Source organism: Mesocricetus auratus, unplaced genomic scaffold (genome assembly GCF_017639785.1).
Source record: "Mesocricetus auratus isolate SY011 unplaced genomic scaffold, BCM_Maur_2.0 Super-Scaffold_100008, whole genome shotgun sequence".
Lineage (NCBI taxonomy): Eukaryota > Metazoa > Chordata > Mammalia > Rodentia > Cricetidae > Mesocricetus > Mesocricetus auratus.
This window is the reverse complement of record NW_024429192.1, coordinates 25918787-25944777: the sequence shown is the minus strand read 5'-3', so window position 1 is coordinate 25944777 and position 25991 is coordinate 25918787.

The following is a 25991-nucleotide window of genomic DNA, read 5'->3' as shown; positions in this document are numbered from 1 at the left end:
TTAAAGAGAATGGCATATTGAAAGCTAAATTTATATATAAATATAGGTATATACATTTGTGAAACTATATTCATGAAAGTGATTATATACCAAAGGATTAATTGTATATTTCAATAAAATTTTAGTAAAATTCCCTATTTCGATGATAACAGAAAGCTACACAATTCCTATTTACTTTTGTTATTCAAACGTTTCATTTTATTCTCATTGTGATACATATTAGAAAGCATTGTCTCTACTGGCTATTTTTCATAGTGCATCAAGTACCCTGCAAGTCATCAGAGAAAGCGGTGATCTTCAATCATATCCAACTGTGACCCCTTCAAGCTACAATAATGACTGGCCTGGCAAGACATGCCACTGGTGCAATGGTGCGTAAATATCATCCCACTATCCAACCTTTTCTCCTGGGATTTAAGTCCCACTCCAACAGACGGAACACTTGCTTGGCAACATTACAGGGTCAAGAATTTACCACTAAACACAGCATAGTCATAGAGGATAAACTATTATGAATATCCTGCTATATGGAAATAATATTAAACGTATTCCGTCGTATGAATTATTTTACACATAGATTAATTAATCCCTCAACTCTCATCCAAGAAGTTTTTATTTGCAGTCATCGATGATTGATACAAAGACCCACCATTTACCAAAATGCAGAGATTGAGAGACTAAAGCATATTAATCCCTAAAGGGAATCTTTATGTTGCAACACCATACAAATCACAGGAATCATTGCAGACAAGGAGGTGGGAGGAGGATAAGATGGAGATGTAATGTATAACCAAAAAGGAATATCTGGGCATGAAAGTGCAGCTGCACACGTGAAGTCAGAGTCATGGCAAAAATAGGGACAAACCTGTATAGCAGCAAGACTCCCCAGTCCTATCATTGAGAGGAGAATTTAGAGAGAAAAGTTCTATCCTTATTCATACAGTCAGTGGTAACTGTTAGATGCTAGAATAGGAGAAGTTGACTACACTACCCCACGAAATAATACATTCAAGAAAATAAGGTCAGCACAAATGGTCTTTCAGGGTTAAACTGAAAAAAACCTACAAATTGGTGGGGGATGGGAAGGAGTACATTTTTGAAGAGTAGAAAAAGGGAGAAGAAGGAATATGACCAAAACATGTAGGAAAATTTACACTCATAAATTTAGTCTCAAAATTATAAAACAAGGCATAATTTTGTGTAATTATTCAGACAGATTATGTATATAATAAAATAAAAGATGATGCCAATATAGAACACACTTTAAAGTTGCATTTATTCTTAGGTATTCTGATACATAAATACATTATATTTAGGTCATACCTACCCCCAAATGTTTCCTATCTTCCCAACTTGTCTACTCAAACTTCTTTTCTTTCTTTTCTTCTTTTGCATAGTACTCTAACAAGTATTCTTTTCTTTGAGAATTAGATGCCAGTCTTTTACATTGAGATTTAGATCTAATTTTCTAACTTTGTAATTGTCTTTGTCTAACTTTGGGAGTATTGAGTAGTAAATAACTTCCTACACCAATGCACCCTCCACCAACTATATCTGAAGGCTGCGTCCTTATTTTTATAGTTTTTCTTTACTTTAATATCCCTTACTTTTATATGATGATATCCATTTATGTCTGTGTAGAAGAGTCATACAATGAAAATAAAATTAGAGTGGTTTACAGCATAAGATTAATGCTCGTGGTGGGAGTATGGTGATGTATGCCTTTAATTCAAGCATCACAGAATATAATTAGTGTAGGAGGAAAATCTCTGTGTGTTCCACACCAGCTTGGTCTATATAATGAGTTCCATGTCACCTAGAGAAAGAAATACTGTCTCAGACAGAAAAAGCATAAGAAGAAGAAGAGGAGGAGGAGGAGACGGAAGAAAGGGAGTAAGAAGATGATCATCTTTGTGTTTCTAATTCAAAACAATGGCTTCATTTGATTTAAAAAAAAGGTAATTCTGCATTTATAAAGAAAACTAGTCGGGCAGTGGTGGCGCATGCCTTTAATTCCAGCACTCAGGAGGCAGAGGTGGATCTCTGTGAGTTCGAGGCCAGGCTAGACGGACAGCCTCCAAAACAATACAGAGAAACCATGTCTCATAAAAACAAAAAACAAAAAAAGAAAACTGCAAGCATGTCTATGTGAGTCATGTATGCAATATATATGTATATATATATTTCATTTATATTCACTCAAATTATGTGATAATTCTGTCAGCATGGCTTGTGATTAATTTAAATCTCCTTATAGAGTATTCCTCATAAAGGATACTAACTTTCGTCAGGGCTTCGTGTAGGTCTAATGCAAATGTCATTTCATTTGAAATTTTTCTTTTTTTCTTGGCAGTTTTATCCAGTTTTAGCCAGCTTTCATTAAGGGAAATCTTCATAAGCATTAAAAATATTGCAGTGTAATAAATGCCCTATAATGGTAATGTTGTAATCATTGCAGACTTGTTTAAAAGTAATGAACTAATGTTTTGACTCTACCTGAGTCAATGAAGCCTAATTTTTAGATGAGGGATCTTCCTCACCACAGAAAGGTGTGCCTAAATCTGATTTATTATAAGTCCCTGTTCACAGATATCCAGTGATGTTTCTCTTGATCAACAGTTTGCATGAATTTCATATGTGTGTCCGAATGTTCTCTGTCCTGGTAATCACATTGTATCTGTTCTTGCTCATTTTTGAACTTCAGCCACGTAATGGAAAATGGATTAGTATTTGTCCTTTCCCATTTTATTTCTGGAAATACAGCTTGTTGAATACTTGTCAACAATATGTTACCAAAATATTTAAGGTCAAGTCTTAGCAATATAAGAATGTTATGCCAGTCTCAATAGATATTTTCAAAGTTGACACTTGCATGTAATATACCTGTAGGTATTTTATATTAGATTTTTCTTAGAATATATCTTCACTCATATGAGGATAATAAGGACTAAAATGAGATGAATTAAGTGTCCAAATAGTGTCAGATTATACTAGATTAGCCTCATCTCTAAGATCAGAAGGAAAAATGGATAATGTTTCCAATTTGGAACTCTAGTATCTCAGGGTAATATATGTAATATCTGACAATTCAAAAATTATATGAATCTAAATGAGAATTTAGAAGTTTATAAGTCTTCCTGGTAACCAAGTATGTAGAATTGATGATATTTCTGTCTTTATAAAAATGCATGCTAATCAGTGGACTGTAATGACATGTCACTGCTATTATAGATCACTTTACATGTGATGAACCAACAGAATATAAAACACTTGGAATGATTTTTTTTAGTTTTAAATTTAAATTTAACTTAGAAATGAGGTTGCGTCACATGTCAATTCCAGGTCCCTTTCCCATTACCTCCCCTCCTCCCACACCCTACCACCAACTCCTGCAATATTCCCTCATTTCCCCAGGGAGGGTGAAGCCCTATATGGGGATGTCCATAGTCTTTCATTTCATCCAGGGTAGGGCCTAGACCCTCCCCCAAGAGTCCAGGGTGAGAGTGCATCTCTCAGTGCCCAAAGTCCATTTGTATACTGGGGATAAATACTGATCTACTACCCAAGGCCCAATAGATTACCTTGGCCTCCTCACTGACACCCACATTCAGGGGTTCTTCATCAGTCCCATGCTGGTTTCCCAGCCATCAGTCTGGGATTCAAGAGCTAACCCTTGTCATGTCAGCTGTTTCTGGGGGTTAAACCAGCCCAGTCTTAACCCCCTTGCTCATCAGTCATCTCTGTCTGTCACTGGATTTCTTGAGTTCAGCTCAAGGTTTAGCTCTGGGAGTCTGCCTCTGCTTCCATCAAACACTGAATAAAGGTAATGTTTCCCAGACTCTCTGGACATGGGATCGTAGGCTAGCACTCCCCAAATCTATGACTATAATCCATATATGAGAGAGTACATGCCATGTTTCTCTTTTTGTGACTGGATTACCTCGCTCAGGATGGTTTCTTCTAGTGCCATCCATTTGCCTGCAAATTTCAGGATTCCATTGTTTTTTTTTTCTGCTGAATAGTACTCCATTGGATAAGTGAACGTTTTTTCTAGCCACTCTACGGTTGAGGGGCATCTAAGTTGCTTTCAAGTTCAGGCTATTACAAATAATGCTACTATGAACATAGTGGAACAGACATCTTTGTTGTATGAATGGGCATCTTTTGGATATTTGCCTAAGAGTGGAGTTGCTGGGACTTGTGGTAGGATTATTCCCATTTTCTGAGGAATCTCCATACTGATTTTCAAAATGGCTGTACAAGTTGGCACTCCCACCAGCAGTAGAGGAGGGTTCCCCATTCACCACAACCTCTCCAGCATAGGGTGTTCAATTTGATTCCATTGGTCTACCTGTCTATTTTTATGTCAATACCAAACTGTTTTCAGGACTATAGCGTTACAATAGAGTTTGAGGTCAGGGATGGTGATGCCTCCAGATGTAAGGTTGTTTTGGCTATCCTGTGTTTTTTTTCCATACAAAATTGATTATTGTTCTTTCAAGGTCTGTGAAGAATTGTGCTGCTATTTAATGGGAATGGCATTGAATCTCTAGATTGCTTTTGGCAGGATTGCCATTTTTACTACATTGATCCTACCTATCCAAGAGCATGGGAAAGTTTTCCATTTTCTGAGGGCTTGTTTAATTTCTTTCCTTAAAGACTCAATGTTCTTGAGATACAGGTCTTTCAACTTATATGGGTAGTGTTACCCAAGGTATTATGGGTGGTTTGTGGCAATTGTAAAAGGTGATGTATCTCTTGTCTCTTTGTCAGCCCTTTTATCCTCTGTATAAATTATGGCTATTGATTTTCTTGAGTTGATCTTGTAGCCTGCCACTTTGCTGAAGGTGTTATACAGCTGTAAAAGTACCCTGGTAGGGTTCTTTGGGTCATTTATGTAAACTATCATATCATCTGCAAACAGTGAAAGTTTGACCTCTTCCTTTCCAATTTGTATCCCCTTGATGTCTTTTGTTGTCGTATGGCTCTAGCTAGAAATTCAAGTACAATACTGAGAAGGTATGGAGAGAGTGGACAGCCTTGTCTTGTTCCTGATTTTAGCGAAATTGTGTTGAGTTTCTGTCCATTTATTTTGATGTTGGCTGTTGGTATGCTGTATATAGATTTTATTATGTTTAGGTATGTTCCTGTTATTCCAGATCTCTCCAAGACCATTATCATACAGGGTTGTTGGATTGTCACAGGCTTTTTCAGCATCTAGTTTGATGATCATCTGATTTTTTGTTTTTCAGCTTGTTTATATGGTGGATTACAGTGGTGGATTTTTGTATATTGAAACATCCCTGCATCCCTGGGATGAAACCTACTTGATCATGGTGAATGATTGATTTGAGGTGGTCTTGGATCCGATTTGCCAGCATTTTATTGAGTGTTTTTCATCAATGTTCATGAGGGATATTGGTCTGAAGTTCTCTTCCTTAGTTGTGTCTTTGTGTGGCTTGGGGATCAAGGTTATTGAAGCCTCGTAGAAAGAATTTGGCAAAGACCCTTCTGCTTCTATTGTGTGGAATAATTTGAGAAGAATTGGTATAAGCTGTTCTTTGTATTTCTGGTAAAATTCTGCACTGAGGCCATCTGGACCTGGGATTTCTTTGGTTGGGAGACTTTTGATGACTGCTTCTATTCCACAGGGGTTATAGGTATATTTTAATTGCTTATCTGTTCTTGATTTAATTCTGGCAAGTGTTAGTTATTCAGAAAATTGTCTATTTCCTTTAAATTTTTGACTTTTGTGGAGCACAGGTTTTCAAAGTATGACCTGATGATTCTCTAAATTTACTTAGAGTCCGTTGTTATGTCCCCCTTTTCATTTCTGATTTTGTTAATTTGCATGTTCACACTCTGCTGTTTGTTAAGTTTGGTCAAGGTTTGTCTATTTTGTTGATTTTCTCAAAGAACCAAGTCTTCGTTACATTGATTCTTTATATTGTTTTCCTAGTTTCTACTTCATTGATTTCATTCCTCAGTTTGATTATTTCCTGGTGTCTACTCCTCCTGGGGGAGTTTGCTTCTTTGTATTCTAGATCTTTCAGCTGTGCTGTTAATTCTGTAGTATAACCATCTTCCAATTTCTTCATGTGGGAACTTAGTGCTAGGAACTTCCCCTGAAGCACCGATTTCAACGTGTTCCATAGGTTTGGGTATGTTGTGTTTTCCTTCTCATTGAATTCTAGAAACCCTTCAATTTTGTTCTTATTTCTTCTTTGACCCAGGAATGGTGTAGTTGTGCATTATTCAATGAGTTCATAGGGTTTCTGCAATTTGTGTTGTTTTTGAATTCTAATTTTAATGCTTGGTGGTCTGACAAATGCATGGAATTATTCCAAATTTTTTGTAGCTTTGAGGTTTGATATGTTGCCAAGTATGTTGTCGTTTTTTAAGAAGGTTCCATGTGGTGCTGAGAAGAAGGTAAATTCTTTTTTATGTGGATGGAATGCTCTATACATGTCTGTTAATCCCAATTGGGTCTAACTTCTATTAGACCCTTTGCTTCTTAGTTGAGTTTCTGTCTGGTATTCCTGTCTAGTGGTGAGAGTGAGGTGTTGAAGTCTCCCACTATATTTGAGTGGGGATTTATATGTGATTTGAGTTTTAGTAATGTTTCTCTTAAAAACGTGGATGCCTTTTTATTTGGGGCATAGATGTTCAGAATTGAAACTTCATCTTCGTGGATTTCTCCTGTGATGAGTATGTAATGACCTCCTTCATATCCTTTGATTGATTATATTTTACAGTCTAATTTGTTAGATATTGGAATTGCTACCCATGCTTGTTTCTTGGGTCCATTTGATTGGAAAATCTTTTCCCAACCTTTAACTCTCAGGTAATGTCTGTCTTTGAGGGTGAGGTGTGTTTCTTATATGCAGCAGAAGGATGGGTTTTCTCTTCGAAGCGATTCTGTTAGCCTGTGTCTTTTTATGGGTAAGTTAAGGCCATTAATATTGAGGGATACAAATGACCACTGACTGCTCATTCTTCTTTGATTTGGGATTGTTGGTGGTGGTGGTATTATGTGTGGAAATTCACCCCTTTTTCTTTTGGCTATTGGTAAAGTAGGATTATCTAATGCCTATGTTTTTCTGGTTGTAGTTAACTTGCTTGGGTTGGAGGTTTTTTCACAGAACTTTCTGTAGGGCTGGGTTAGTGGATATGTATTGATTGAATTTAGCTTTATCATGGAATACTTGTTTTCTCCATCTATATTGATTCAGATCTTTGCCGGTTATAGTAGTCTAGGCTGGCATCCATTGTCTCTTAATGTTGGTACAATATCTATCCAGGACCTTCTTGCTTTCAGAGTTTCCATGGAGAAGTCAGGTGTAATTCTGATAGGTTTGCCTTTATATGTTACTTGGCATTTTTCCTTAAGTGCTGTTAATATTATTTCTTTATTCTGTATATTTGGCGTCTTGATTATTATGTGACAAGGGGACTTTTTTGTGGTCCACTCTATTTGGTATTCTTAAGCTTCTTGTCCCTTCATTGACATGTCTTTCTTTAGGTGGGAAAGTTTTCTTCTATGATTTTGTTGAATATGTTTCCTGCCCCTTTGAGATGGTTTTTTTCACCTTCTGCTATACCTATTATTCTTTGGTTTGATCTTTTCATGGTGTCCCATATTTCCTTGATGTTTTGTGTTAGGGATTTGTTGGACTTAAGATTTTTTTTTTTGGTTGAGGAATCAATCTCTCCTGGTGTATCTTCAACACCTGAGATTCTCTCTTCCTTCTCCTATAATCTGTTGGTAATGATTGTATCTATAGTACCTGACCGTTTGCCCATCTTTTCTATTTCTAGCCTTCCTTCCTTCAGATTGTGGTTTTTTTTTGTCTCTATTTCAGTTTTCAACCCTTGCACTGTTTATTGTTTCTTGCAATTTTCAGTTTATCTTTTCATCCATTTGTTGCATTTTATTAATTTTTTGGTTTTATTTCTCCCATTTCTTGCATTTTTGGTTTGTTTTTTCTTCCATTTCTTTGAGGGATTTTCCTACATCCTCTTGTAGGGCCTCTGTCATTTTCATGAAGTTGTTTTTAAGGTCATTCTTTTCTGCCTCATTTGCATTGGAATGTTGGAGTCTTGCTGGGGTGGAGTCTCTAGATTCTGGAGGTGTCATATTTGTTTTTTTGTTGCTGAGTGTTAGTATTGTTTCCCATCTCTTCTAGTGGGTGCAGAAAGAGCCCCTTACTGGTCTGGTGGTTAGAGGACCAGAATTCCCTTTTGGTGGGTGCAAGCAAGTTCTTCTCTTCTTGGTCGTAGTTCTGGTCCCCTGGGTTGAGAAGAAGCCCAGGAATCTGGGATGCAGAATCTCTCACCTGGCACCCTGGTCCCTTTGGTGGAAGAGAAGACCTGGGCTCTGGAGTGCGTGGTTCCTGCTGGGATTTGAGGCTCTGTGGCAGTCCCCAGGCACTGGTCCCCTGGACCTGCATGTCCCCTGGTCTGGACCCGCTGGTTCCCTGGTCTCGTTGGTTGAAGAGAAGACTTGGGATCTGGTATGCCTTGCTCCTGCCAGGAATGGGAAGCTCTGTGGCAGTCCCCAGGCAATCCCTAGGCACTGGAATGCAAACCCGGATGTGGAGCCCTGTTTACCTGGACCAGCTGGTTTCCTGGTTTCCTTGGTGGATTAGAAGACCTGGGATCTGGGGTATGTGGCTCCTGCAGGGATGGAAACCTCTATGGCAGTCTCCAGGCAATCCCCAGGAACTGGAGTGCAGACCTGGATGCAAGGCCTGGTTTACCTGGTCCTGCTGGTGCCCTGGCCTCATTGGTGGAAGAGAAGACCTGGGATCTGGAATGATTTAAATATAACAAAACTCTCTTGTAATGTTTCCCCAGATGAACAATTTTGGAAATTTTAACATGGTTATGAATGTGATAAGTGAGAGGATATTTTCTACAAGCATTAATCAGAGTTCATATCATGTGTATATCCTGAGTACCTAAAGGTGAACGTTCAGACTGAATAAACATAATGTTTGAATTGATGAGTATACTAAACATTCCTTTATGTACTATTCCTTAAGTCCATTCTTTTATGAATGTTTAAAGATGCATAAATCATCAGTACATCACTGTGTCAGATTTATTCAAAATTGATTTATTGAATTGCTTAAGTATTTTATTCAAGATGAGTAATGAAATATCACATGAAAACTACTATGTTTTGAAATGCTAGTGAATCAACAAAAATTTAGAGTTATTGCATTTTAGTACAGTTTCTGTTTTAATAAATTGTGCAAATAACGAGCAAGTGTTACTATGATTTCATAAATTCTTATTTTAAAATATTAACCTGAAGAGTATGTAATTGATTGTAAGTTAATTCCATATTCTATATGGAGTGTTGCTGTTTGTTACATACACTTTTTATATTGATAGTACACCCAACACATAGCTTACTTATAAGGAAAATAAATGTTTCATTCAAAATGAATTTTAGCATCTTTTATTTAAATATTCAAATAAAATAAAAACAGAAGGTGCCACACTGCATCTAACATGGCATTGTTAGGACAGTCTCATATTTTTAACTGACTATTAAACAGTCAAAAAATGCTTTGTCTATAGCCCCTACTTACCATTCTTGAAAATCTGCTTCATAAGTGTTTGATAGATATGTTATTATTCAGTTATTGCAAACTTACATATGATCCTATTATACATATAAAAGTTTACTGAAAAGATGAACAAAAATTAAAGGAACATAATACTAAAAACAGAGAGAGAATGCTATGACGATGTTTTAACTCCTACCATGTAAGTTACATAAGGCACATTTAGTTACAATTCATATAAGCAACAAAAAATGAAGATTCCATTTACTCTGCTTAATTGTTCTTCATTGAATTACTGTGTCAGAGCGAACAAACAAGACCAAATATGTGGGGCAGACATATAATGATAACACTAGAAATAGCTCAGTCAGTAAAGCCTTTGCCATTTAAGCAAGATGACTGAAGTTAAGATTGCTAGAACCCATGTAAAGCCACACAAGGTAGCCAGTGACCATAATTGAAAGCCTCCAACAGCATTATAGGATGTGAGAAGGAGAATCCCCCACAAAGTCAGGGTACAGCTATACTGCTCTATGTAGATACAAAATGCAAGGTAGCTCTTCACCACAGGTTATTTTTTTACACTTTTTTATTATATGCTTAAATTAGAAACAAGCTTGCTTCCCATGTCAGTCCCAGCTCCCTCTCCCTCCCCTTCACGCCCACTCCCTCCCCCTCTCTGGCTCCATCAGCCCCCACTCCATTCCCTAGAGAGAATAATGCCCTCCACGTGGGATCTCTAGTGTCTGTCATTTAGTTCAGGGGAGGGTCCAGGCCCTCCCCAAAGTGTCCAAATTGAGAAAGCATCCACATTGTGGGATGGGTCCTCAAAGTCCATTTGTGTACCAGGGATAAATATTGATCTACTACCCAAAAACCCCATAGATTGCCTGAGGCTCCGCACTGACACCATATTCAGGGTGTCTGGATCAGTCCCATGCTGGCCTCTCAGCCATCATCTGAGATCCAATATTTCCACCTTGTTCAGGTCACCTGTTTCTCTGGGATTCACCAGTCCAGTCTTGACCCCTTTGCTCATTACTCCTCCCTCTCAGTCACTGGGTTCCAGGAGTTTAGTTCAGTGTTTATCTGTGTGTGTCTGCCTCTGCTTCCTTCTGTTACTGGATGGAGGTTCCAGGATGGTATGTAAGATAGTCGTCAAAATCATTATTAGGGAGGGATATTTAAAGTAGTCTCTCCACTACTCCTTAGTTTGCCAGTTGGTATTATCCTTATACATCTCTGGAGTTCTCATTAGTGCCAGATCTCCCTTCAAACATAGAATGGCTCCCTCTATTATGGTATCTCTAATCCTGCAGGACCATCTCTAATCCTGCAGGACTTGTCCAACATATGACTTGGTACTCAGAACTCCACAAACACACCCATATTCTCAAACACACTACTTGTACTACAGATACACACACACACAGAGAGAGAGAGAGAGAGGGGGGGGAGAGAGAGAGAGAGTGCAAAAATTCAATGAGTAATTCATTTAGAAAGATATTTTGACTTCTTCCTTCCCAATTCATATACCTTTTATCTCATTTAGCTGTCCTATTGTTGTAGCCAGAACTTCAAGTACTATACTGAATAGATAGGGAGAGAGTGGGCAGCATCGTCTTGTTCCTTATTTTAGTCTAATAGTCTTGATTTTTCTTGATATTTAATTTGAGATTGGCTATAGGCTTACTCTAAACTTTCTTTATTCTGTTTAGATATGTCACTTGTAGCTCTTATCTCTCCAAGACTTTTATCATGAAAGGGTAGTACATATTTACAAAGGTTTTGCAGCATTTAATAAGTTGATCACGTGTGTTTTCCATGCAGTTTGTTTATAGGATGGACATGGAATAATTTTCATATGTGTATCATCCCTGCATCTCTGAGATGAAACCTACTTGTTCATAGTAGATAAGCTTTTTATGCGTTCTTGAATTAGGTTTATGATTGATTTATTAATTATTTTGAATTAATGTTCATTGATAAAATTGTTCTCTATTTATCATTCTTTGTTGAATCTTTGTGTGGTTTTTGGTATTAGGATGACATTGGTATCATAAAATGAATTCGGCAATGTTCCTTCTGTTTCTATGTGGGGAGATAATTTTAGGAGTACTGGCATTACCTATTCTTTGGTAAAATCATGTAACAGGTTTTTGGGTTTTTTTGGATGGGAGATTTTTAATTAATTTTTAAAAATTTCCTTATAGATTATAAATGTAATTACAGTTTAAAACTAATCTTGATTTAACTTTGGAAATAGCATCTATCAGGAAATTTGTTCATTTCTTTAAATTTTCCAATTTTGTGAAGGACATGCTTTGGAATATGACCTAGAAATCCTTTGAATTCCCTTGGTGTCTGTTATTACATTCCACTTTTAGTTTCTGATTTTGTTATTTTATATTTTCTTTCTCTCTTTTTTAGTTAGTTTGATAAAGGCTTGTCTATCTTGTTGACTTTCTTAAAGAACCAACCCTTTGTTATTGATTCTTTGTTTCAACTTTATTGATTTTATCCTTCTGTTGTTTATTTCCTACCATCTACTCCTCTTGGTTGTATTTGTTTGTTTGTTTGTTTCATTCTAAAGCTTTCAGGTGTGATGTTTAACTGTCAGTCTGAGGTCTCTCCATTTTCTTTTTTAAGTTAGTTAGTGTTACAAACTTTATTCATAGCACTGCTTTCATTGTGTCCCATAAGATTTTGTATGTTGTAAATATGTTTTCATTGAATTCTAGGAAGTCTTTAATTACTTTATTTATTTGTTCCTTGACACATCAGTCATCCAATAGAAAGATGTTCAGTTTCCATGGGTTTGTAAGGTTTCTGTTGTTTATGATGTTATAGAAACCCAGCTTCAATCTGTGGTGATTTGATAGGATGCAGGGGGTTGTTTCAATTTTCTTGTATATATTGACATTTGTTTTATGATAAAATATTATATCAATTTTGGAGGATGTTCTGAGAGAAGCAGAGAAGAAAGGGTATTCTTTGTACTTGGATAAATGTTCTGTAGACACCTGTAAGGTCCATTTGATTTATAACATCTGTTGGCTCGATTATTTCACTGTTAAGGTTTTGTCCTGATGACCTGTCCATTGGTAAGAGTTGGGTGTTGAAGTCTCCAGGTACAATTTTAATAGGTCTGCCTTTATATGTTACTTGGCCTTTTTCCCTTGCAATTTCTAATATTCTTTCTTGGCTCCATGTGTTTGTTGTTTTGATTATTATTTGACAAGGGCTTTTCCTTTTCTGGTCCAATCTATTTGATCTTCTGTGAGTTTTCTGTGTTTTATAGTTATGTCCTTTAGGTTAGAAAATTTTTCTTCTGTGATTTTCTTAAAAAATATTTTGGGGGCTTTTGAGCTGAGATTCTTTTATTTCTATTATTCTTATATTTAGCCTTTTCATGATGTCCTAGATGTCCTGGCTGTTTTATATAGGAGATATTTCAGACTTAACATACTCTCTTATTGATGTGTCTATTTCTTCTAACATGTCTTCTACACCAGAGATTCTGTGTTCCGTGTCTCCTATTCTCCTGGTGATACTTTTGTATATTGCTCCTGCTCACTTATCTGGCTTTTCCATTTACAAAATTTCCTCAGTTTGGGTTTTCTTTTTTGCTTATATTTCTACTTTTCAGCTCTTGTTCTTGAATAGTTTCTTTCAGCTGTTGGTATGTTATTGGCTTTCTTTAAGCAATTTATTTCCTCCAATTGTTTGTTTGGCATTCCCCAGATTTGTTTAAGTAATTTGTTCATTTCTTAATTAAGAAACTGTATCATATTTAGAAACTTGGGTTTTAAGGTAGTTTTCTTGTGATCCAGCTGTGATAGCATATTCAGATGTTTGCTATAGTCCGACAGTTGGGCTCTGGTGGTGACATATTGCTCTCACTGATGCTGATTATATTCTTGCACTGACTTTTAGGCTTCTTGGTTTGGGATGATTATAGTAGGTCTAGATGCTACCTTCTGAGTTTATATGGGTTGAATGGGTGTTTTATTCTTTTGTTTCTGATTCCTTTTGGTCTTCTTGTTGGAATGGATTGTGGTTGAGTAGAGGGTCTCTACCTGAGTTGGGGACAGGAATTCTGATGTTTCTTCTGGTGGATTGGGAGGTTTCTGCCCAAGTTAAGGGCAGGTGATCTGGCAGCTGGAGTGGCCTCTGGTCTAGTCAGGTGTCCTCTGGTCTTCTGAGAGCCAGTGTGACTTCTAGGGTTCTGGGAGCTGGCTTCCTAAGATTTTGGTGTAAGGATGTAGCATACAGTTTATTTTGTCAAATAAATGACACATACATCATTGCTCTGCTCATTTAATGTTGGTTAATATCACATTTTATTAATTCCACAGGAGTATGATTATGAAGGCTAAAACCAGTTAGCTTTATTTACTGTATCTTGACAATACCATTTCTGTGAACATTTATGACAAAACTGCTGGAAAGAGTGATGATTTTATTTGATTAACTCTGCACATTGTCACCTTGGAGAAGTACAGCCCACCAAACTTCTTTTATTATCTAGAAATATTTCTACTCTTCCAAGCAAAAACCAATAATGTTCACAATGAAACTGTTTACCTAATCCATTCTGGGTAGCATCCCTACAAATGAATTTCATCCTGAATTGCATAGAATAAAAACTGTTGTTCACTAATGGACTATTTCATATCTTAAAAACTTGTATTCAAATACTAAGTTAGCTATGAAGTCTGTCAACATATCTACTTGAATAAAAATTCCATGTTCCAAAATTGTATATTTCTTTGAGTGTTTCATTTTATTCTTTGAGAAATAAATAATAACAGTTCAATATAGATAAGGAAATAGATCAATACTATTTACAAAGAGTAACATTTCCCTATAGAAAACATAACACTAACAAAGCAAATCAGGGCACCCATCACAGAAAAGAGTCTTAAAAATAATCAATGTGAAATGTTCATCAAATATCTGTATGATCACTTCATTCTAAACATTGTGTGTGTGTGTGTGTGTGTGTGTGTGTGGTCACTTGTGTATGTAAGAGAGAGAAAGAAGGAGAAATTGAAAACTTCTATAAAATACACATTTAAAACTCTAGATATTTCACAATTTTTTCAAATTTTGCTAAACAAAGGCTGGGACCCCAGGTGAACAAATTGATCCTTAATTTTGTAATTTCTCCATGAACATATTTTGTAATGACAAATTGACTTAATTTTTTCCTGTGGAAAATGTCAATACTCAGTTTGTATGTCTATTGCTGTTTCCTGAAAACATTATATCATATCTTGACATTGCCTCAAGGATGAGGTTAAGATGTTTGTTTTCCTGATGTCAAGATATCTCACTATCTATTAGTAAAGTGGTCTCATAAATAGTTTTTAAAAAACAGCATCAGTTTTTGCCTTCTTTTGTTTTGACTCTATGCATTAAAGAAGTTAATCTTGTGTTTCTTAAAATCAAAATATAGACCATGCTAGAGAAAATGTATCAGAAAAAGCAACAACATTAGTACCAAAGGTGCCAACTCTCTCCAGTTTATACACCTTTAAGAAGATTGGCTGTGAGCTTTAGATCCCATGTAAATGGGAAGGCTTGTTATAGAAGTAATGACATAATAAGGCAAGAGCAGCCGGGCATTGGTGGCGCATGCCTTTGATCCCAGCACTCGGGAGGCAGAGGCAGGCAGATCTCTGTGAGTTCGAGACCAGCCTGGTCTACCGAGTGAGTTTCAGGGCAGAGTCCAAAACAATAAAGACAAAGCCTGTCTCGAAAAACAAAAAGTAAATAAATAAATAAATAAATAAATAAGGCATGAGCAGCAAAGTGAGCTCCTCTAGAAATATAAAGGAGTCGACTTTGAAATTTTTGTTTCTACTAAGGAAAGATGACATACAAAGTGTTATATTGCTAATCAAAATCTGCTCCTAAACTGGACCTCATTCAGAATCGATGCTAATGTTTCCTTGCTGACCTTACCTTGATATCAGCACTTATCAAGTAAATCTTGATTGCCTCAATCTCAAAATGTAAAACATGCTCAGGGAGTGTATAATTTGAAACATTTTTATCAATAATTTATAAATACTTGCTCATTCTTTATGTGATATGGAAGGAAAATTATTTTCTCTTGACTAAGGTGCAAGAACCTTTATTTTAGTTGCCCTTTAATTATTTTAACAAGATTTTGCATATGTAATTTGTAACTGTTCTCAACATAATTTAGTTCATATATTCTTTTCTGCATTGATGGTACATGTTGCAGCATGCCTCCCAAGACCTTGACTTTTAATGCCTATTTTAGAATGGTTCTCCATAATTTTATTATGTGAGTAAAACAGTTCTAAAAATGTTTAATTTTTCCTATTATTTGGTTGATATTTTTTGCAGGACTCCTGTGTACCTGACATTTCCTAATTTAATTTTCCCTTTGTTTCCTGGGAACACTGGTGAGATGATCAAATTCCCTATTATTATTTGAGAAAATAATTCTAGAAATTGTATATAACAAATCATTTCTGTCCTTCTACTGCACAGTATATATCATCTCTAAAGATTAATATGATACTAGAAAGACACTGAATTTCAAAAGACATACTATTTAGTTTTTACTTTTGATGTGTTTCATACTGAAAAATGAGAATCATGGTTTAAAGAATATATTGTTCTAATGTGCTCATTTGAATACAAAAGACTGAAAAATGAACTTGGATGTTTTCTCTATTCATTTGTGTTTGAAATCACTGTCTAAATAACTGGTGAAAATCAACTCAAGGAAGAAATGTATAGATTAGCTCAAGGTGTGAGGATATATGTCCCAGAAATGTGGGAAAGCCATAGTGGCCCTTAGCACAGTAAGGGGTCACAATATAAATAGTAGAGCCTTCCCCTACCTTAAGGATCCATTTCCTCTACAAAGAACCTATCTCTGAGATATTCCACAACCTCTCAAATTAGAATTGCCATCTAGGTACCAATTTTTCAAACACTTGATCCTGTAGGGAACATTACCCATGAAATGACTGTGAAAAAAGCATCATATAACATAGTATCACTCTTTAAACATGGGTTAGTGATGATATCACTACTAAAAATATCCCATGGGAAATGGTTGCACACATTTGTAATACCAGTGTTTTGTAGGCAAAAGCAAGAAGAACACTCAAAGTTCATGGGTAGCATAGTCTGTATGGCTACTATCTCATACTAACCATCAAAATTCTGATTGGGAAAACAAAAAGTTCCTCAATAAAAGTAATTTGTATAATACTGGAAGCACATCGCTTACTATTGAATAGTAAACATGTATGTTGTAATTTGTTCATTTCCACTCATGGTGCTTTAAATGGTAATCACTATCTGCACCTCATATGTTTGTCTGCTTGACTCCCATCCGGTGAAGTGTTTCGGAAGGATTAGGTGACTCACCCTTGTTAGAGGGGACATTTCACTGGGGATGAGCAGGTGTTTTTCTAGGGTATAAACAAAAGGTGTCTGGAATATCCTCAGTAGGAAGCATTCCCCTATGGCTTTTGATTTGCTTCCTGATTGCAGGTGCTTGCTTCCTCCCTGGCTTCCTGGGATGATAGATGCTGACACATTGTACCTGCAGCTAAAGTATAGTTATTGAACTATGAGTAATACCTACAATTAATTTTCACATATAAGGAAATACTTTGGTGGCTGCTTATTATTTCTTTAAGTTGTATGCATCTCTATACACACTGCTTCATTTCATTTTGCAAACAGGACTTTCCATATATTCATCAGTGGTTTACTTCAGTATAAAGTAACTATTGGAACTATTTTCAATGGTTTGTTTGTTTTCTCTAATTGAAGTCAGCACAGGCTTCAGCATTTAAATAACCACTACCAAAAGCTCATAAACCTAAAAAATTTCAAGGCTCGTTGGATAGCTATGGACCTTTGACATCTAATTCAGTTTTAAAGAGAACTGTTTATTATATAAAATCTCCCTAATTAAGTTTAGTCAATGTAACATTTTCCTTATAAATGAAATCCATTGTCTCATTAGGTCAAGCTTTTCCTCATTAGAAAAAACAGTTTTGATAGTTTTATTCTTTTGGAGAATTCTATTAACAAGAGCAGAACAGTGATGATGTCTTGTAGATGACAAGAAATGTGACATAAAGTTTTACTCTGTACCCTTCATAGCTCAAGAAGCATTGTGAAGATGACACTTAAATTAATAATGTCCTAATTAAATTATAAATGCATATATATAAAACATACAATGTCATGTATTTTGTTGTCACATTTTAAATAATAACATGATCTATTAAGAAATAAGTACATGTATATGATACATTATTTCCACTCACCATCTATCTGTCATTGAGTCATTCTTAGAAACACCACCTGGGAACTTTTCTGATGGCACAGTGGATAAAAGGGTTTAATGCAAACATTAAGAGCTTGCATTCAGGCTGCAACAAACTTGTATAAGGAGAGAACTGACTCCCAAATGATGTAGTATGACCTTTATGTGTATACCAATGTCATGTGCCTACAGAAATAAATAAGCAAATGTATTACATTTTAAATGATATATAAAATATATTTTAATTACACCAAATTAGCAATAAAAGTATATGATTTAATAATTTATAATATTTAAATAGAGCAACAAATACACAATCTACTTACTTTCAAGATAATCTGAAGAACAGTCAAGTTATGTATGAAGCTAGAAAATTATCATTGATTTTTTTGCGATTATGACTTAATTACAATATTTCTCCCTTCCATTACCTCCCACCAATTATCATTAAAATTCATGGCCTTTTAAAAACTATTATTGAATATTATGTGTTGATATGTATACAAACATATCTCTAAACATAAAACTGCTCAATCCATATGATATTTTAGTTATATAAGTATGTTTTCAGGGCTAAGCTTGGCCTTGAACCATTAATTGATATGCTCTTCCCTGGTGAAAGCCACCTCTTCTATTCCCAACTCTCTTCAGTTGCCTAAAGTTCTCTGTGTAGGGTTAAGGTCTCTGAGTTCTAAGTTCAGTTTCATGTGGACTGCAGCTGTCATTGTTCAGCTGACATTTGGGCATTCATGTTCATCTTTTAATGGGTGTAACTGTTTTTAAATTTTTTATTACAAACAAGGTTGCTTCACATGTCAATCCCAGCTCCCTCTCCCAACCCTCCTCCCAAGCCCTCCCACCAACCACCCCATCTCCCAATCCAATCCCTACTCCATTCCCCCATAGAGGGTGAGGCACTCCATGGGGGATATCCAGATTCTCTCATTTCCTTCTGCACAGGGCCTAGGCCCTTCCCCAAGAGATGTGACCAAGAGAGCCTCCCTCATTGTGGGAGGTGTAACTTTTGAAACTACTAGGAGACATAACCTTTGTAGATGTATCAATTATGCTCCACAACTTCACAGTTTTTTGTTTTATAATTATTTTTATTATTTTTAAAACAATCTTCTTCTACATACCAATCCCAGTCCCCGTTCCCCTCCCTACCTCCCACTCCTCCCATCCTCTCTCTACCTCACCCCCATCCTCTCCTCAGAGAGGGGAGGACTCCCATGGGGAATCAACAAAGTCTGTCACATCCCTTGGGGCAGGGTCAAAGAGCCTCCCCCACCCGTGCATCCAGGTGAGCAAGGTATCCCTCCATAGGGAACAGGCTCCAAAAAGCCAGTTCATGCACTAGAGAAGCTCACTGACTCCAGATTCACAGCTGGGGAACCTGTATGGGAGCAAACATGTTTGCATTTTTATTGGCCCTGGTTTGCTATAGTGATTCTGTCTGTCGCAAGGAGAATTTCCTATAATGATAGTGATGACTACAGTTATATATGGCTATACAAGCAAATGCTTATAGATTGTTACTAGGGATTTCTCTAATTTAATATTCTAGTTGTTGAAGGTTCCCCTCCATCAGCCATGATTTCACTAGCACTAAATAGTTATCTTGGTTTCAGGTACCAGGCATGGTCTTTGTTGAGAGCATCTTAAATTCAGTTACAGAGATGTAGGTTAGTGCCATGGCATGCATTCATGCCACTACTGTACATTAAGTTTTTGAACAACCTTACACTGTGTAAATGGGAAACAGTTACTTTGCAAAGTGGAAAATGTCTACTTCATTTTAACTTAGAATTGTAGTTGACTGCAATGCTGTAAGAAAGTGTAAGCAGTCTTCCCTTGCTGCATAGGTTCAAGACATGAAAATACTTAGAAGAACACAAGATCTCTCTCAGTCCTTAGATTACACTCCATCTTTATTGCCATGACTAGCCTGCTGTATTCTGTGATGATGTTTACTTCTGGTACTCTCTGGTACTCATGTGTTACCATTAACTGTGTAATAACACTGTTATGCTCTTTCTTTTTTCACTTATATTTGTCAAATTCTAAGAAACACTTTTATAATATAAACTCTTATTAAATGCATAAGACTTCCATGAAAGTATGTACTTTGACAATGAATGTTTGACACCAGAAAATATGAACACTAGGATTTGAATCTTTTGGGTACTTGCAAGCTTTAGGAATTGGTTTACTTATTTTTGTGTGTTTACTGCTAAAGCAGCTTACTTAAAAAGAAAAAAAAGTTAGTGAAATGATTCCAGTCGGCCAATACAGAGCAAAGATACTTTTACATTCCTGAAATTGCATTTATGTGTATGGCAAAGTCACATGTGTATGCTATTTATCCTCCAAATTTTATAATTCAAATAATTCTATTCATAGACATACATACTTTTAGTCGTAATGAACTTTTCTCATCAGAGATGATAGAGCTGCCTTCAAGAACCAATATCGTTTAACAAAAAATCTAATACCAGACACAAAGGGTGATTCACGAATAAAATACGTGCCAGGCCTTAATAAATCTTGAAAAGTACTAGAATATACCACATGAATACAACTTAAATTTAGTAATTGTTGAAAAGACAGTATTCCTCAAATACTATGTATTTAAAATAATTAATGTTTTTAGTATTTTACCTTGCAAAATAAATATTGCTTTAAATGCCTTCTCTTTTACTCACAGACAAAAAGTATTCAGTTAGGTTTAGGCCTATAAGAAAGTATAATATGATAATTTTATAAGTACATACATATGTTCTATAGGTTTGTACATGAATTATGTGGAAGAGTAAGCTCTATTTCTTTGATAGGTTGCTCATTTCAGATCTTACTTCACAACTTTCTTCTGGCTTAAAATTTTGAATGTCTTTTCTCATCAGCAGGTCTCACCTGGGATATGTTGTGGGGAGATGGTGGGGGGGGGGAGAGGGAAGACCATTCAAAGCACCTTCTTCAGCCAAGACGATGCCAAAGTAGGTCCACAAATTATGGATAAACGTAGAAAACTGTGTGAGTTTTATGCTTTGTGTTAGCATTTTTGAGAATACTTCAACAAGTTGTCACTGAAGGGCCACAGCAGTAATAAGTCTATAGTATGTATTACATCTAAAGAGTGTTCATGGCTATGCAGTTGATATATGCAGTGTGTTGATAAAGTAGTGTTACTGAAATATTTGTGTTCTAATTTCCTTTCTATTGCTGAGATAATCACTGCAACCAAAAGCAATTTAAGAAGGAAAGATTTCGTTGACTTACAAATCCTGAGTCAGTGTTCATTGAGGGAATACCTTGCAGGAACTCAAGATAAAGACACAGAGGAAGAAGCTGAAGCAGAAGCAACGGAAGAATGCAGCTTATCGCTTTGATCCCCAGGCCTTTTTTAGTCTGTATTTTATTTATAACTTCCTGTAGCTGCTTGCTGGGCAGTGGCCCCATGCACAGGAATCTGGGTCCTCTCTTATTGACCATCAAACAAGAAAATGTACAATAGATTTGCCTACAGTTAATATTATGGAGGCAATTTTTCAATTGAGGGTCCTCATGCCGTATAACTCCATCTAGTACCAAGATGATGAAAAGTAAGTAGGACAGCCAAGACATATTAAACTTGGGGAAATCAACGTATTGTGTACTTTTGATTTGCCTTTCAGCCTGCTATTGGAAGTTTTATTAGCAGGCAGTTAGGAAGTAATATTTTAGAAGTATTATCCAAATAATCAATTTGTACTCTGTTTTCAGTTAATGCCTCAGTGTGTGTATGCTTTTAAACCTTAATTTATTATAGAGTTTAAGAATCAGTAAATAATTCGTAATTGGTAACATGTGGAAAATTCAAATAATGTGTTACATGAGAAAAAATGAACATTGTTTTAAAATTATTCACATTAAGATGCAATCCAATATACAAGTCCATTATGTTTGCCGACAGAATAAATGATGTAGGAAATAAGCACCAGTAGTACTTATAAAACCTCAAACACCATTCAGATGTTTTATGAAACTGTGGCAAAAAAAGAGAACTATAACACACAGTACCTAACTACAGCAAATTGTTACACACTAACATAAATACACATTCACATACAACAAAATGCACATGAGCATATGAATATTTATGTGCATACTTGTAGCAATAATAATTCAAGAAGAGAGCATAAATTTGGGGTAGGGAATTTTAGGAGCAATTGGAAGAAGAGAAGGTGTTTGGGAAAATTCAGTGCACATCTGTAAATTTCTGAAATAAAAAATTGGAAAATACCATACATCAAAGCCTGATACTATACCAATATATCATTGCAAACATGACAATTTAAGGCCTGAATTAGTCTTGATGACAGTGTCAAATTCATCAGCATTTGCATAAACCTTCAAAAATTAGAGATTGGAAAAAGGTTAATATTGCATCATGCATTTCTAGAAAGTTGGCATTTCCTCCCATCATCACTAGATTTGCATTCTTTAGGATTTATTCTGCAAATATAGCTTTCTGAGCTTTACAAAGTCTATTTTAAGTAATGTAAATCTCCTATAAACTTTTAAATTTTCGTGTGGTTGATGACTAGCCATAAAGTAAAGATTCCTGAATTTGACAGGACATCAATACAATGTTGTTTTCATGAAGTCAAAAGTATGTAAGTCCAATTTTTGTGTTGTTCTGCTTCAACAAAAAAACACATGAAAATGTATTCTGAATTATCAGTGAGAATCTATTAACTGTAGAAAATAATTAAGTCATGACTAGTATGTAAATGAGTATTTATAACTCTGAACCTCAATGAAAGCCTACTCTACCAAAAGTGAAATGCAAGCTTCATTTCCAGCCATTAATCTTAAGTTAATATTGCTATTTGTTCACGGCATCAAACCGGCTATATAGTGGCCCCTTATGAAATGACAGGAATAGTTCAGAGCAAAATCAGTCCCAAAAGGCATATGAATAAAAATCCTTCCAAGAAAATCTCTTTTTCTAATTATGGATATTAGTGGTCAAACAATGAAAGGTCCAGCTTGAGACCCAGAACATGATGAGGAGTCCATCCCTAAGACTGCCTAGAGGACCAGGATTCAGAGACTGTACAGCATAAGGACCCAGGATAGAACCAAACACCACTGGCAAAAAAAATAATCAATCAATTGGTTCCTAATGATATTCTGCTATACTTACAGCTCATTGCCTAGCCCAGTTGATACCAGAGAAGCTTCACCCAGCAACTGATGGAAACAGATACACAGACTCACAGCCAAACATTTGGTAGACCTCATGAATCCTGTGAAAGAATGAGTATAGAGGATTATGTGAGTGAAAGAAGCCAAAAAGAAAAAAAAAGAGAAAGAAAGAAACCCACCGAACCAACTAACTTGGACTCATATGGGCTCACAGAAATTGAACCTCCAACCAAGGAGATAGCATGGGATTGACCTGGGCACTCTCCACATACATTACAATTGTATAGCTTGATTTTCCTGTGGGACTCCTAAGAGTGGGAGCAGGGGTTGTCTTTGACTCTGAAACCTTTCCTCCTACTAGTCTTCCAGTAATTTGATATGTCATGGCTGGCTGATGTCCCTGATGAGACCTGCCCTTTTCTGAAATTAAAGGACTGGATGGGGTGGGGGAAGAAGTTAGGTTGCAGGAGTGACAGGGAGGGCAGGTCAGGAGGGCAGGAGGGTTAGAGGGAGGGAGGGAGGGGAAACCTATCAGGAAGGGAAATAATTAATTTCAACAAAACATGTTAAAAAAGAAAATGCACTGATCATTTCTTTGGCAGAACATGGTAATTCTATACTTATTTTTTTCTGACACACACACACACACACACATACATATATATGTTTGAGTGTGTTTGTGTGTTCTTACCTGGACAAAAGTCAGTGTCAAGTATCTTACTTGGCTCCTCTCCACCTTATTTTTCTTAACGAGGAATTTTCCTGAACCTGAATATACTGATGCCTAGGCTAGTTGGCCAGAATATCTCAGAGATATTCTTGCTTCCTGCTCACAGAGTGGGATGGCAGGTGTAGTTTGGCTTTTAATTGGACGATGGAGATGCAGCTATAGCCAGAATTTCATTGATTGCGCCATCTCCCCAACTACTGTTTAAAATGCTAATTCATAGTAGTGTCTGGAATATTTAAAATCTTACATATTCCATCACTCTAATAAATAATATAATTTAAGTAGTGCCAATCATGGTTGATCATATACTTTATAACACATATTAAATATTAAGTTTGTTAGAATTCACATGAAAATGAGATAAATATTTTAAAAGCAGCTCATTTATACAGAAGTGAATATAAAGAATTCCAGAAGTATAAAATAATACTAACATTTAGGAGAAGTAACTATATAAAACTATGGGACTGATAAATGGAATATAAATGATTTTTACTAAATGTACTAACAATAAATAATATACCAATAAAGCTAACCTGAAATGATGAGCATAATAATAATTATAATGTAATAGTTATAATGAAACAATAATTGCTTGGGCATTTTCTTGTGATTTCCACTGACTTATTCACATGGAAAGTTCACATACGAGAAAGAGTTATTCCATTGACCTGAGGTGGAGGACACATAGTTTGATTAAATAACAGAGGCCAATGTGCTTTAGTAAAGTATGTTTTCATAAAGACAGGGTCCAAGAGTTTACAGATCATGTAACATCTACTAGACCATTTTAGTTGTTTGATTTTACAGAGAAAAATTATATGGTTGATCTTCTCCGACATGACATTTTAATAGAATCATTCTGGTAGTACTGGAAAATAGACTTAGGGCAAAGGTGGAAGCAAGCAGATCAGTCACAAAGATATTTCAGTAATCCCAGTGAAAGATGATAGTGACTTACAGTGAACTGTTAGTGGGGGCAGTAGGAGGAACTCAGTACAAACGGCATGTGCTGACCGATGAATAGCTTAGAAAGAGAGAAAAGGAATCATCAAGATTGACTGGAGATTTTTCATATGGGATTCAATAAGGACAGTAATTGACACGGGGCAAATTTCAAAGGAAAGGAGCTTGAATCAACATTCAGGAAGTTTTACCAATATAAAGCTTAAAAAGACAATGACTGTTGAGCTACAATTCACAATGAATTCGTAGTGAAACACTAAGTAAAAAATTTTCTGTATATGTAATAAATAATCATAAAAGTACAAAAAAACAACAAAATTCTGTACCATGAATTAAGCAATTGATATTGAAATATAACTCACTAAAAATGGAATATTTCAATATAATATTTTTCTTCCTTTTTATTGAAGTTAGAAACAAGCTTGTTTCACATGTCAATCCCAGCTCCCTCTACCTCCCCTCCTCCCCTGCTTTCCCTACCAGGTCCCCCAGTCCACCACCAAGTCTTCACTTGGATCCCCATGGAGGGTGAGGCCCTGCGTGGTGGATCTCCAGAGTCTGTCATTTCATCCAGGGCAGGGCCTAGGCCCTTCCACAAGAGTCCAGGTTGAGAGAAAATCCCTCATTGTGGGACTGGCAGTCAAAATCTATTTGTATGCCTGGGATAAATGCTAACCAAGGCCGCATAGATTACCTCGGCCTGCTCATTTACACCCACATTTAGGGGATCTGGATCAGTCCCATGCTGTCTACCCAGCCATCAGTCTGGGGTCCAAAAACTCCCCTTGTTCAGTTCAACTGTTTCTGTGGGTTAAACCAGCCCAGTCTTAACCCCTTTACACATAGGTTATCCCTTTTGAAAAGTCTGTTAGTTTCTAGGAGAAGAGTAAAATCATTTTAAGGGTGGGGTCCATAGTAGATAGACCCAGTGAAAAGCGCATGTTCATGAGTGTACGAATAGCATAAATTGCATTTAATAAGCTTAGGATTAGAATAGAATACAAAATGATGGGAGTAGGGAGAGGGGGGTGAATCTGGGAATAGGTGGATATTATCAACATGCAAATTCTCAAAGGACTAATTAAACTGAAAAATGTTCAAATTAAATTAAAAGTTATACAAATTAAAAGTAAAGGAAACAAATATGTTACCTGATTTTCAGGACCATATAACACACACACAGACACAGACACACACA